Source organism: Bubalus kerabau, chromosome 13 (assembly GCF_029407905.1).
Source record: "Bubalus kerabau isolate K-KA32 ecotype Philippines breed swamp buffalo chromosome 13, PCC_UOA_SB_1v2, whole genome shotgun sequence".
Taxonomy (NCBI): domain Eukaryota; kingdom Metazoa; phylum Chordata; class Mammalia; order Artiodactyla; family Bovidae; genus Bubalus; species Bubalus kerabau.
In genome coordinates this window covers 2,302,549-2,314,905 of record NC_073636.1, presented here as the reverse complement: position 1 = coordinate 2,314,905, position 12,357 = coordinate 2,302,549, and the positions used below count along the sequence as shown (strand labels likewise).

Here is a 12,357-nt window from a genome sequence, read left to right as displayed (position 1 = left end):
AAATGAGACAGAGATGAATACCACATTGTATCACTTCTATGTGGAATCTAAAACAAAATGATACAAATAAACTTATTTACAGAACAGAAACAGACTCACACTTCAAAAACAAACGTTGTTACTAAAGGGGAATGGTAGTGGGAATGGATAAATAAGGAGTTTGGGATTAACAAATACACACTACTTTATGTAAAATAGATAATCAACAGGGACCTACTGTAGATCACAGGGAAGTGTACTCAATATTCTGTATATGAGTATATTCCCTACTTGGGAGAAGAATCCAAAAAGTGGATGTATAACTTAATCATTTTGCTATACACCTGAAAATAACACAATACTGTAAATCAACTATACTTCAATATAAAATAAAAATTAAACTAAAAAAGGAAGTGAGGCTATACAGACATGCTCTACACAGCAACTTTTCAAGAAACTCTCTAATCAGGATATTTAATCAAGCCACTTGATGAATCTTGTGTGCAGGTGGCAGGGCCAGCAGAGACATAAGCATCAATCTCCCCTATGAGGCCGCCGAGGACACTCGCTGCCAGCCAGGTGGAAGGAGAGTTGCACTCCCACAGTGACACACAGTGCCCAGGTGAGGTGTTCCTAAAACTGGTTCATTATTTTGTGGTCTAGGCTCTGTTTTAAATTTGAGAATAGTTAACTAAATTATTCAGAATGTACCATAGGCAGAAGTGCCAAGTTCTTTTGCAGTAATTGATGGATTTGGCTTCTGGCTCCCAACACAGGGATCCTGAGGCTTCCTACTGCTTAAAGTCTCCAATGATGAAAGAAATTGCTCTGCCAAATACATGCACACTCTGAATGCCACCTGTTTGAAAATCCCCGAGTCAAACTGCTAAAATGGTGCTTTACCCAAAACCAGTGGTTACCAATAAAGATTCCACCTAGTTTTGGGAATCAAATAAGTTAAAGGATGAGAAAACATAAAAGTCCAAAGTGCTGGGGGAAAAATGTCCTTGTATGGGATTTGCTCTCCAGAGGAGTCCTACCTTTCAGCCAAACTGATTTGCCAGTAGTGGAAGTTCAAGTGCCTGGAAATAGGGTGGGCCTGCAATTCTTCAGGTTGTGCCTTATACCTGAATGTGCTGGTTCCATCCTTGCTTATGGCTCAGCCTGTTCTCCTCAGGGCTTAAAACCACCCCCAAATGCTGGTTATCTCCAGAGGAGACAAGCCAACAGCGAGACTAGCAGGTGCTGGTCCATCCACAGGTCTTGCATGAAGACACCATTTGAATCTGGCAAACATTTTTAAAGAACACACGCTGTGCCAGATATTATTCAGAGCTCTTTGGGCTTAAAAGTCAGGGATGGCTCTCAAAGATCTCTCCTTTCTGGGTCAATGTAGGCTGTAACCAAGTCTGATGGAATAAAAATGAGTCAGATAATGTCTCATCAGACTGTAGGTGAGAGAGAGATGAAATAGATGCAAACACCAGGCAAGATGTGGGGCGTCACCCTCTTTTCTGACCCCAGCCAATACTCTCAACTTCAGACCCCCTGGCAGTGCCCACCCAGCTCTTCCCAGGCTCTCTTTGGGGCCTGGGTTGGATGACAAATTTAGGTTCGTGTCTCTGACAACTAGAGAAATAAGAATTCATCTTCTGAGGTTTTGCTTAACCTTTCATGGCCACTGCTTGAGCATCCTGCAAAAGCCCATTCTCCTAGCAGATGCCCCATTTACAATTTATAGTGTACTGCCAAAATGAATGGAACCTATTGTTCATCCTCTGAAGTTCAGTACTGAAGTGTTAGCCACCATGATGAGGACTAGCCTGCCCCCACAAATCTTATTCACTAGATCTTCTTTCTTACACGCCAGTTATCCTTGGCGAGAGTGACCAAGGGTCGGGAATGGCTGGGAAAACCCGCGTAAGTTCAGGGTGATGCTGAGCCCGCTGCATATTTGTGACAGCAGTTGGAATTTGTTCCCTATCACGTCCCTCAGCCCAGATGCTAATAAGGAGTAGTGTCTTCTCACTGCCTTTCATCGCCTCTGCCTTTCTCCTTGTTCCGTGGCAAAATAGGGCACGCAGAGGGAGGCTGCAGCAAGAGACTTACACAATTCAGAGCTTTGGAGAAGAGCTGGTGCAGTTACATGCCTCGGTCCTAATTATTTTCCCCTTGGGCCCCAATTACATGTCGGGAGCTTTCAGTCTTTCCACACGTTTATCATCTTCAAATTCCCAAGGATTATAGAAGCCAAAAAGCCCGATCCCAAAGCTTAACATTGTTTCCAGTGCCAGCAGGAGGCTTAAGGGATTAGATCATGTGGAGCTGGGAGAGGACAGTTTCTGTCTTAAGTGGGCAAATAACTGCCTTAAATAACCGGGCTGCCTTGCTGGAAAATCTCCCTTTTCTCATCGTTGTCAGAGGGCCCACAGCATTAGTTTCTTACAGTGACTCTGTGATCTTTGGACACAGGGCAAAGGCTGTGAGGGGTCAAAATGATGAATGCTTTACACAGGTCTGGCTGCTTGACGTTAGTGTTTTGCAGGGTCCTAACTTTTTTTTTAAAGAAGACAGTTGAAACTTTTATTAAATAGAAATTTCATTGCATTGCAAATGATGAATTAGATAAAGGAGAATTCCAGAAGATATTGAACCATGATTTTCCTTAGTTCTTAATTCCAGCATTTACCCTTTTTTCAAGGAGTCCTAACTTCTTTATTTTCTTTTGATATGCTCCTGGAGAATTTGGGAAAAGTTGGGCTACCTCCCCTGAGTGTATTTTTAGTGTGGGGATCATAGATATTTTCTATGAAATAGCACAGGTCTAAAACAAAGTTTTACTTGGATAATATTATCTTCTGTTTATTGAATTCTTATTTAGGGCCAGGGAATATTTTTAGGTGCTCTGGTCAGGAGCCCAGTGTAAAGCACAGCATACACTCAAAAGTAGTGATTGAAAGGTGTTTAATGAGGGGAAATATTTGGGTAAAGTAACAGTGGATATTGTCCTGCTAGCAATAGTCTTGATCACTGATTGGCCTGAAGGAGGTGGAGTTTTAAAGTTCCTTGGAGAGGATCATCAGACAGGAGAACATGGGCATTTCCTTGGCTGTCTGGTCTCCTGGAATGCCTTCCTACTGGGCAAATCCAACCAGAATCCAGGGGCCAAGTGAGCCGGATGGTACAGTCCTTAAGATCAGCATCTTGGGGCACAGAGATGGGCTAGGCAGGATCTCATATTCACTTTATTGTTATCATCACTATTTTATAGGGAAACAGGTTAAATAACTGGCCTATAATCGCCCAGGTAGATAGTGATAGAAACTGGGATTCTAATCCCAGAGAGGCTCCTTCTAGACTCTGAACTCCTTGTTACCATGTTATACTGCCACTGGGGGCCTCTGGGCACAAAACGCTGAGAGAATCCCAGAGTTTCTCTAGATCAGTGCTGTTCTGTTTACCACTCTTAGCAAATGTGGGTTCATCTGTGAGACCACCAGCCCCCACACCACCCCGGCCCCCTCCCTCCCCAGCTGACTATCTGTTCCAGGAAATGCCCTTTTATTCACAGCTGGATTTCTAGTACAGAACCATAGTAGACACCTACTCAGCATCATTTCTAAGGAATGAATGAATTTATGGAGAAACCCCCTTTGGGCCAGGTTCTATCCTGGGTGTCACCTCGCTCCTTTCTGTAGAATGTCTTTAAGCAACCCACTCTGTTGACTTGCCTCCAGGAATCATCTGTTTTTTCAAGTAGAAAATTTTCATGTCAGTTCTCCAGCCTGGATGGGCAGAAGTTTGGAGTTTCAGGCCACAGCCATGAGTGGCTGAATGAGGGGGTCACAGAGGTGCTGAGCTACCTCCTCCCCGCACCTGCTCATCCTGTGCCAACTTCAGCTGCTCTCTCCCTCTCGGGGATGGATGGGTCAACTTCTCCTCCTGCCTCCTCTGGCATGGACAGCATGAATGCCTTACAGAGGATCTCAGGGTTCAGTCTGCTGCAGTCTTGGTTTTCTCCCTCTTTCTTTCCAGTTTCCCTTTCTTTCCCTCAAATATGCTGCTGAAAAGTAATACTCTCTGACTAAGGCTAGACCATATCTGGTCTCTATTTCTCCCATTTTTTCAAACTAAGAAAAGCCCAGTGTGCTGAGCAATTGGATTTAATTAACCAATACTCAAAGGAGATTGGTGGTTGTACTTGCAGAAGGAAGCTGGCCAGGGCAGCACGGGGAGTTTCCAGGGGATGATTTATCCACCATTGACAAGAACACTTGAAGACATAGCTGCTAAATCTCTCATTTCCAATGGCATCTTGTATTGGAAAAAGAAAAAATCAGTAATATGCTTCCCTCTCCCACCTAGAGATTTCAGGTACATGCTGTATTATTGATGGTTTTCTGTGTTCTCAGATAGGAGAATACCTTGGCCTTTGTTTTGGGAGAAACACTTCAATTTCCAAGATAGTGTAGTGGAGCTGAAAAGTATGTGTGTGTGTGTGGTGTGTGCAGAAGGAGAAGTTCTAAAACACCTTTTGGTCCATTTCTGTGTTTCTGGGCCAGTCCACATCATCCATGACTGATCTCTCTCTCTCTCTCTCTCTCTCTCTCTTTCTCTTTTTTGGTAAATAAATTGTTCTAAAGGAATTTTTTAAAAAACAAAACAAAAACAAAACACAAGCACGACGAATTGGCTTTTTGGAGCTGTTGTTTAATCAACTTAATATGTTTAAAATCTAATTTTTTAGACTCTAAAAATAATTTTTATACTTTTTCTAATGAAATTTTCTAATACACACAAACTGCAATGCATAGTACAACGAACTCCTATATACCCACCACCAGATTCAATGATTATCAAGATTTTGCCAAACCTGCTTCATCTATTTCTTTTCTTTTTTCTTAAGTTTTATTATAGATTTATTCCAGTATTCTTTCCTGGAGAATTCCATGGAGAGAGGAGCCTGGCAGGCTATAGTTCATGAGGTCACATAGAATTGGACATGACTGAGTGACTAACACTTGTATGTACTTGTATGAATTTTTTATGAAGCAAGTATCAGAAATGTCAATTTGCGCCTACACTGCAGTATAAACTGTAGTACTATGTACTATATATATGCATCCATAAAAATTACGGCCACTGGTTTCCACAGGATTAATGTCAGCTAATAATAAAAATAACCACTATTACATTATTGAGGAGTTATGATCTAGAAACTATGTATTGCTTCAGTCAGGGCATGTTTGTGACAAGAGACTGGAATTTCTTAGAACTAATTTTAAAAGCAGCATCTGTGCATCATTATCTCCCTGAACCAAGGGCAAAAGTATCTGGTCGAAACCCAAAGGCATGAAAGCAGGAAATGCAAAGTTGTCAGGAATAGAAGTTTCTCAGAGCCATCATGTGTTTCTCTGACAAGACTATAGCAAGAGAAATCTGGCCCCTCTGCTTTTGTTCTGTCTTATCAAATTTTTCATGTATCCACTACTCCTATACAGTCCTCAGAACTTGAGGGTGTGTGGTGAGGGAGTTGTTATAACAACTTCAGTCTGAAGCTCAGTTTTTAACAATGTGTTGCTGATTATACCATTCCTGAGATTCGCTGGTTTTGATGCTCAAGTTCCAAAGCTCTGGTTTTATGGGGTCATCTGTCTCTGGGTACAGTTGTTTTTTTTCCCTGTCTCATGTCTCTGATACTGGAGGATTCCAAAGGCAGGGCTCTGCAGTAAATGTTTAGCATAAATAGTAAAGCATAGGGAACGCTTTGTCTCCCTGGTTTCTATGGCTTATCCATAGAGGATGTGGATGCTTGAGGGACTGAGATGAGTGTGCAGCTTGGAGACAAGGGGAATGGTTCAACAGTGCTCCATCCAGCAGGAAGAGACTGCTTTCATTCTCTCCACATAAATATCTTGCTACATGTCTGTTCATTATCCAAACAGGTGACTCAATCTAAGTGCCTCAAATGAACGAACTAGAATTTCTGTTCCATTTTCAGTAATTGAGGGGGAAGGGTATGGTTGGCCCAGGACAGATTTGGCATTCAGTGTTCATGCTTTATGCCGTCAATTGTGGCCAGAGCAGAGAAGGTTGAGAGACCTGCCCCGGCTACCTCTGGAGCTGGGGGACAGTTCTCAGAGAAAGGACTTTGGGATGGGCAAGCACGCCTAGAAGGTGTTTCTCGTCTCTAATTTAATCACCCTAGCATCTCACAAGGAAGATAATTTTATTCCCATTTTACAAAAAGTTTCACTGAGGCTCAGAGAATTGAAAAGACTACATGTGTAGAGGATGTGAATGAAGCTCTCCATGATGTCAAAGCTCACAGTCTTGCCAAACCCTAGTCTATATGATTCTCAATCTTTAATCTATTAATTCAATAATTGTTCCCTCAAGTCTGGAGGGCTGAGTACATTTTTAAAATAACCTCTATCCTATTAGAAAAGAGGAGTGACTATTTCTGTATTTCAATATGGGAGTCACAGAATCATTTTAACTATTAGGGTTCAGCTGAAAGGTTAGGAATATATTCCCTACAGATGGAACCCCAAGAATGATGAAAGTAACATTTTATCAAGGGATCAACAAACTTTTTTGTGAAGGGCCAGGTAGTAAATATTTTAGATTTTGTGGACCATAGGGTCTCCATTACAACTACTCAACACTATCGTTTTAGCAGAAAATCACTGAAGTGTAAAAATTTCATGTTACAAAGACAGTATGTGGGTGCATACTGTGTTCCAGGAAAACTTTCTTTGTGGACACTGAAACTTGAATTTCATACAATCGTCACATCACATGGTACCATTCTTCTTTTGATTTGTTTAAAGAAAGTAAAGAAAGTAGAAACTATTCCTAGTTCAGAAATAAAACAAAAACAGGTGGCAGGTTACATTTAGTTAGTGGGCTATAGTTTGCTAACCCATGGTTTAAATTATTCTCATCCTAATATTAGTTTATGCATACAATAAACATTGAGAAGACACCAGCTATATAATAGGCATTGTGGTGGGCACTGCATACATGATGAAAATAGATTTAGACTTTGCTTTTCTGGAACTCACCATTAGTGGGAATGCAATATTAGTCAAATAATCATGCCAAAATTTTTTTAAAATTCAGTAGTAATAAAGGCCACTAAAGAAAAGACAGAGGAACTTGAATATGATTTACAAAGGTAGGTGATCTAATTCAAGAGAGTCAGAGAAAGCCCTTATGCATTTAAGGTAATGTTTCTTGTCTATCCTATGGGCTCCTCAACGAAACTAACATTGCTAATTCCTCTACCGCACCGCCCCCCCACCCCCTCCATCACATGGTGCTATTGGCTCTGGGACAAATGGTTTATCTACTACGATTGTATCCAGATAGTCTTATCCACATTTGCAGCTACTTGGATTTTCACTGAGATAAGCTATCTTTACATTTGTTTCCACTGTTCAGTTCAGTTCAGTTCAGTCGCTCATTGGTGTCCGATTCTTTGCGGTCCCGTGAACTGCAGCACGCAAGGCCTCTCTGTCCATCACCAACTCCCGGAGTCCACCCAAACCCATGTCCATTGAGTCAGTGATGCCATCCAACCATCTCATCCTATGTCATCCCCTTCTCCTCCTACCCTCAATCTTTCCCAGCATCAGTGTCTTTTCCAATGAGTCAGCTCTTTGCATCAGGTGGCCAAAGTATTGGAGTTTGAGCTTCAACATCAGTCCTTTCAATGAACACCAGAACTGATCTCCTTTAGGATGGACTGGTTGGATCTCCTTGCAGTCCAAGGGACTCTCAAGAGTCTTCTCCAACACCACAGTTCAAAAGCATCAATTCTTCAGTGGTCAGCTTTCTTTATGGTTCAACTCGCATCCATACATGACCACTGGAAAAACCCATAGCCTTGACTAGATGGACCTTTGTTGGCAAAGTAAGGTCTCTGCTTTTTAATATGCTGTCTAGGTTGGTCATAACTTTCCTTCCAAGGAATAAGCATCTTTTAATTTCATGGCTGCAATCACCATCTGCAGTGATTTTGGAGCCCAGAAAAATAAAGTCAGCCACTGTTTCCACTGTTTCCCCATCTATTTGCCATGAAGTGATGGGACCAGATGCCACTGTACTTTATTTCATTTCTAACCAGCTGCTTTTTAATTTGTCCAGGATTATATTGAATTCTAGTCTTGTCCCTTGAGCCTTTTGGAACTCCATCTAGTTTCATCTTGCTTGCTGTTTTAATCCTTATTAATTCTCAATTCCTTCAGCTAGGCAATTGATAAAGATATTCTGCATCCAGAGTAAAATATTCTTCCCTCTTGGGTGCATAGTTCCAGTGCACAACCTAAGGATTGCTTATTCCATTTTCTTTGCTCAGAAAGGTAGCAAATAATTCATTTAGTTGGCACTAGTACAATGCCCAGCTTAAGCAAATGGGTCAGAATATCCCAGGATACAGTGCAAGGAAGTAAGATATCCTCATGTTCAAAGCATCTAGGGGCTTAATGCAGAATTGGTCACTGAAATGACTGATACTCATGTAAACTCTGAATTCACAGAATTGTAGCTATAAACATTGGATGTAGGGTCAAAAAACATAAGTTGAGATTTTAACCCTGCAACTTAACAGCTAGAGGACTGTGAGCCCTTCTAGGTTTTAGTTTCTTCAAATGGAGCAGTTAGATAACAATGCTTATTCTACATTATCAGATCAAGGATCTATTTTCATTACAGGGGAGCATCTTGTTACTTCTTTGATGATAAATATTGAAGAAATTTTGTTAGTTGTTTTGCATTTCTGTGACTACTTGTTGCATTCTAGATGAAGACCCCAGGGAACTTCAGTATAAGGAAGGAATCAGTTACATTTAACATAGTTATTGTTTTGGTCACATAGCATGACCAAAATGATTAGAAATTCATTGTTGTTCCTCCCCTCAAAAAGTGGGGTTTAACCCCCTCCCCTCTAACTTGGGTGGGGTTGTGTCTCACGTGTAACCAACAGAATGCAGCAGTAGTGATGCTGCACAGCTTCTGAGTCAGCGTCAGTTCTCCTGGGTTCTCAGGGAACACTCAAGCCAAGAAAATGGGTTCTTGCCAGAGTGCGACCTGGAGTGGGACTGGGCAGCTGCTCCTTTCATCTGCCCTGTCCCACAGTGGCTGGAATGGCCCCTCTTCTTCACTCACACACACTGGGGAGCGTTTGCTGAAAAATCCAAAGCTGCCAGTGCTGTGCTCGCAGGAGCATTGCTGCTGTGTTCACCTGTCTTGAGGCTACTGTAAAAGAAGGACTGAAACCCAGAGGCAAGGAGGCTTAATCCAAAACTTTAGAGAATCAGAGAATTCCTGACTCCAGAGACCATTAGTAAACAAGAGCTCACCCAAAAGTCTCCATACCTACACTGAAATCAAGCTCCACTGAAGAGCCAACAAGTTCCAGTGCAAGAAACACCATGCTAATTTTCCAGCAAAACAGGAACACAACTCTGAACATTAAAAGACAGGCTGCCCAAAGCCATGCCAAGACCATAGACACCCCAAAACACTACTGGACACTTCATTGAACTCCAGAGAGAAGAGATCCAGCTCCACTCACCAGAATGCAGACACAAGTGCCCCCAACCAGAAAATCTTGACAAGCCACTGGTCCAAACCAACCCACAGGAAGTAGACTCCACAATTAAGAGGAGCCATGAACTTCCAGCCTGCAGAAAGGGCACTGCAAACACAGCAATCTAAACAAAATGAAAAGGCAGAGAAATATACATCAGATGAAGAAACATGATTAAAAAACCCACCAAACCACATAAAAGAAGAGGAGATAGGGAGTCTACATGAAAACGAATTCAAAATAATGTCATTAAAGATGATCCAAAATCTTGAAAGCAAAATGGAGTTACAGATAAATAGACTAGAGATAAGAATTGAGAAGATGCAAGAAATGTTTAACAAGGACCTAGAAGAAATAAAGAAGAATCAGTCAATAATGAACAATGTAATAACTGAGATTAAAAGCACTCTGGAGGGAACCAACACTAGAATAACTGAGGCAGAAGACAGGATAAGTGAGGTGGAAGACAGAATGGTAGAAACAATTGAAGCAGAGACAAAAATAGAAAAAAGAATGAAAAGAAATGAGAACAACCTCCGAGACCTCTGGGACAATGTTAAATACCCCAACATTCTAATCATAGGTGCCCCAGAAGTAGAAGACAAAAAGAAAGGGCATGAGACAATATTTTAGATAACAGTTAAAAACTTCCCTAAAATGGGGAAGGAAATAGCCACTCAAGTCCAAGAAACCCAGAGAGTCCCAAACAGGATAAACCCAATGCAAAACACCCCAAGACACATATTAATCAAACTAACAAAATTAAACACAAAGAGCAAATATGAAAAGCAACAAGGGAAAGTAGCAAATAACACACAAGGGGATCCCCATAAGAATAACAGTTGATCTTTCAATAGAAACTCTTCAGGCCAGAAGGGAATGGCAGGACATACCATGAAAGAGAAAAACCTACAACCGAGATTACTCAACCCAGCAAGGATCTCATTCAGATATGAAGGAGAAATCAAAAGCTTTACAGATGAGCAAAAGCTGAGAGAATTCAACATCAACAAATCAGCTCTTCAACAAATGCTAAAGGATCTTCTCTAGATGGGAAATATAGAAAAAGTTTATAAAAACGAACCCAAAATAACAAAGTAAATGGTAACAGGATCATACTTATCTATAATTACCTTAAATGTAAATGGGTTAACTACTCCAACCAAAGGACAAAGACTGGCCAAATGGATACATAAACAAGACCCCTATATATGCTGTTTACAAGAGACCCACCTCAAACATAGGGACACATACAGACTGAAAGTGAGGGGCTGGAAAAAGATATTTCATGCAAATGGGGACCAAAAGAAAGCAGGAGTAGCAATACTCACATCAGATAAAATAGACTTTGAAATAAAGACAATGATAAGAGACAAAAAAGGACACTACATGATGATCAAAGAATCAATCCAAGAAGATATAAAAATTATAAATATATATGCACCCAACATAGGAGCACCTCAATACATAAGGCAAATGCTAACAACTATGAAAGTGAAAACTAACAATAACACAATAATAGTGGGGGACTTTAATACCCCATTCACACCTATGGATAGATCGACCAAACAGAAAACTAGCAAGGAAACACAAGGTTTAATGGTACAATGGATCAGTTAGATCTAATTGATATCTACAGGGTGTTTCACCCCAAAACAGTGGATTTCACATTTTTTCTCAAGTGCGCAAGGACATTCTCCAGGACAGATCATATCCTGGACCATAAATCTAGCCTTGGTAAATTTTAAAAAATCAAAATAATTTCAAACATCTTTTCTGATCACAGAGGCAAGATTAGATGTCAACTACAGGAAAAAAAAAAAAAAAACTATAAACAACACAAACATATGGAAGCTAAACAGCACACTCCTGAAAAACCAATAGATCACAGAATAAATCAAAAAGGAAATTAAAATGTGCATAGAAATAAACAAAAATTAAAGCACAACCCCAAATCTATGGGATTTAGTAAAATTCGTGCTAAGAGGGAGATTCATGGCAATGCAAGCCTATCTCAAGAAACAAGACAAACATCAAATAAACAACATAAGTTTACACCTAAAGCAACTAGAAAAGCAAGAACAGAAGAACCCCAAAGTTACTAGAAGGAAAGAAATCATAAAAATCAGAGCAGAAATAAATGAAAAGAGAAACAAAGGAGACTATAGCAAAGACCAACAAAACTAAAAGCTGGTTCTTTGAGAAGATAAATAGAACAGAGAAATCATTAGCCAGACTCATCAAGAAAAAAAGGGAGAAGAATCAAATCAATAAAATTAGAAATTAAAATGGAGAAATCACAACAGGCAACACAGAAATACAAAGGACGATAAGAGACTTCTATGAACAATTATATGCAAATAAAATGGACAACTTGGAAGAAATAGACAAATTCCTAGAAAAGTATAACCTTCCAAAACTGAACCAGGAATAAATAGAAAATCTTAACAGACCCATCACAAGCACGGAAATTTAAACTGTAATAAAAAATCTTCCAACAAACAGAAGTCTAGGACCAGATGACTTCACAAGTGAATTCTACCAAAAATTTAGAGAAGAGCTAATGCCTATCCTATTCAAACTCTTCCATAAAATTGCCAAGGAAGGTAAACTCCCAAACTCATTCTATGAGGCCACCATCACCCTAGTAACAAAACCAGACCAAAATGCCATCAAAAAAAAAAAAAAAAAAAAGAAAGAAAGAGAGAAAACTACCAGCCAATAACACTGATGAACATAGATAGAAAAATCCTCAATAAAATTCAAGCAAACAGAATCCAACA

At 40.3% G+C, this 12,357-nt stretch overlaps 1 long non-coding RNA gene across 1 annotated transcript in view; it reads left to right on the top strand.

Annotated features, from left to right (window-relative positions):
* Positions 1-486: 486 nt before the first annotated feature.
* LOC129626183 (uncharacterized) overlaps positions 487-12,357 on the top strand; it is a 59,150-nt gene continuing 47,279 nt past the window's right edge. The window contains exon 1 of the long non-coding RNA XR_008701803.1: positions 487-601. This is a non-coding gene — a long non-coding RNA (uncharacterized LOC129626183). The remainder of the gene's footprint in view (positions 602-12,357) is intronic.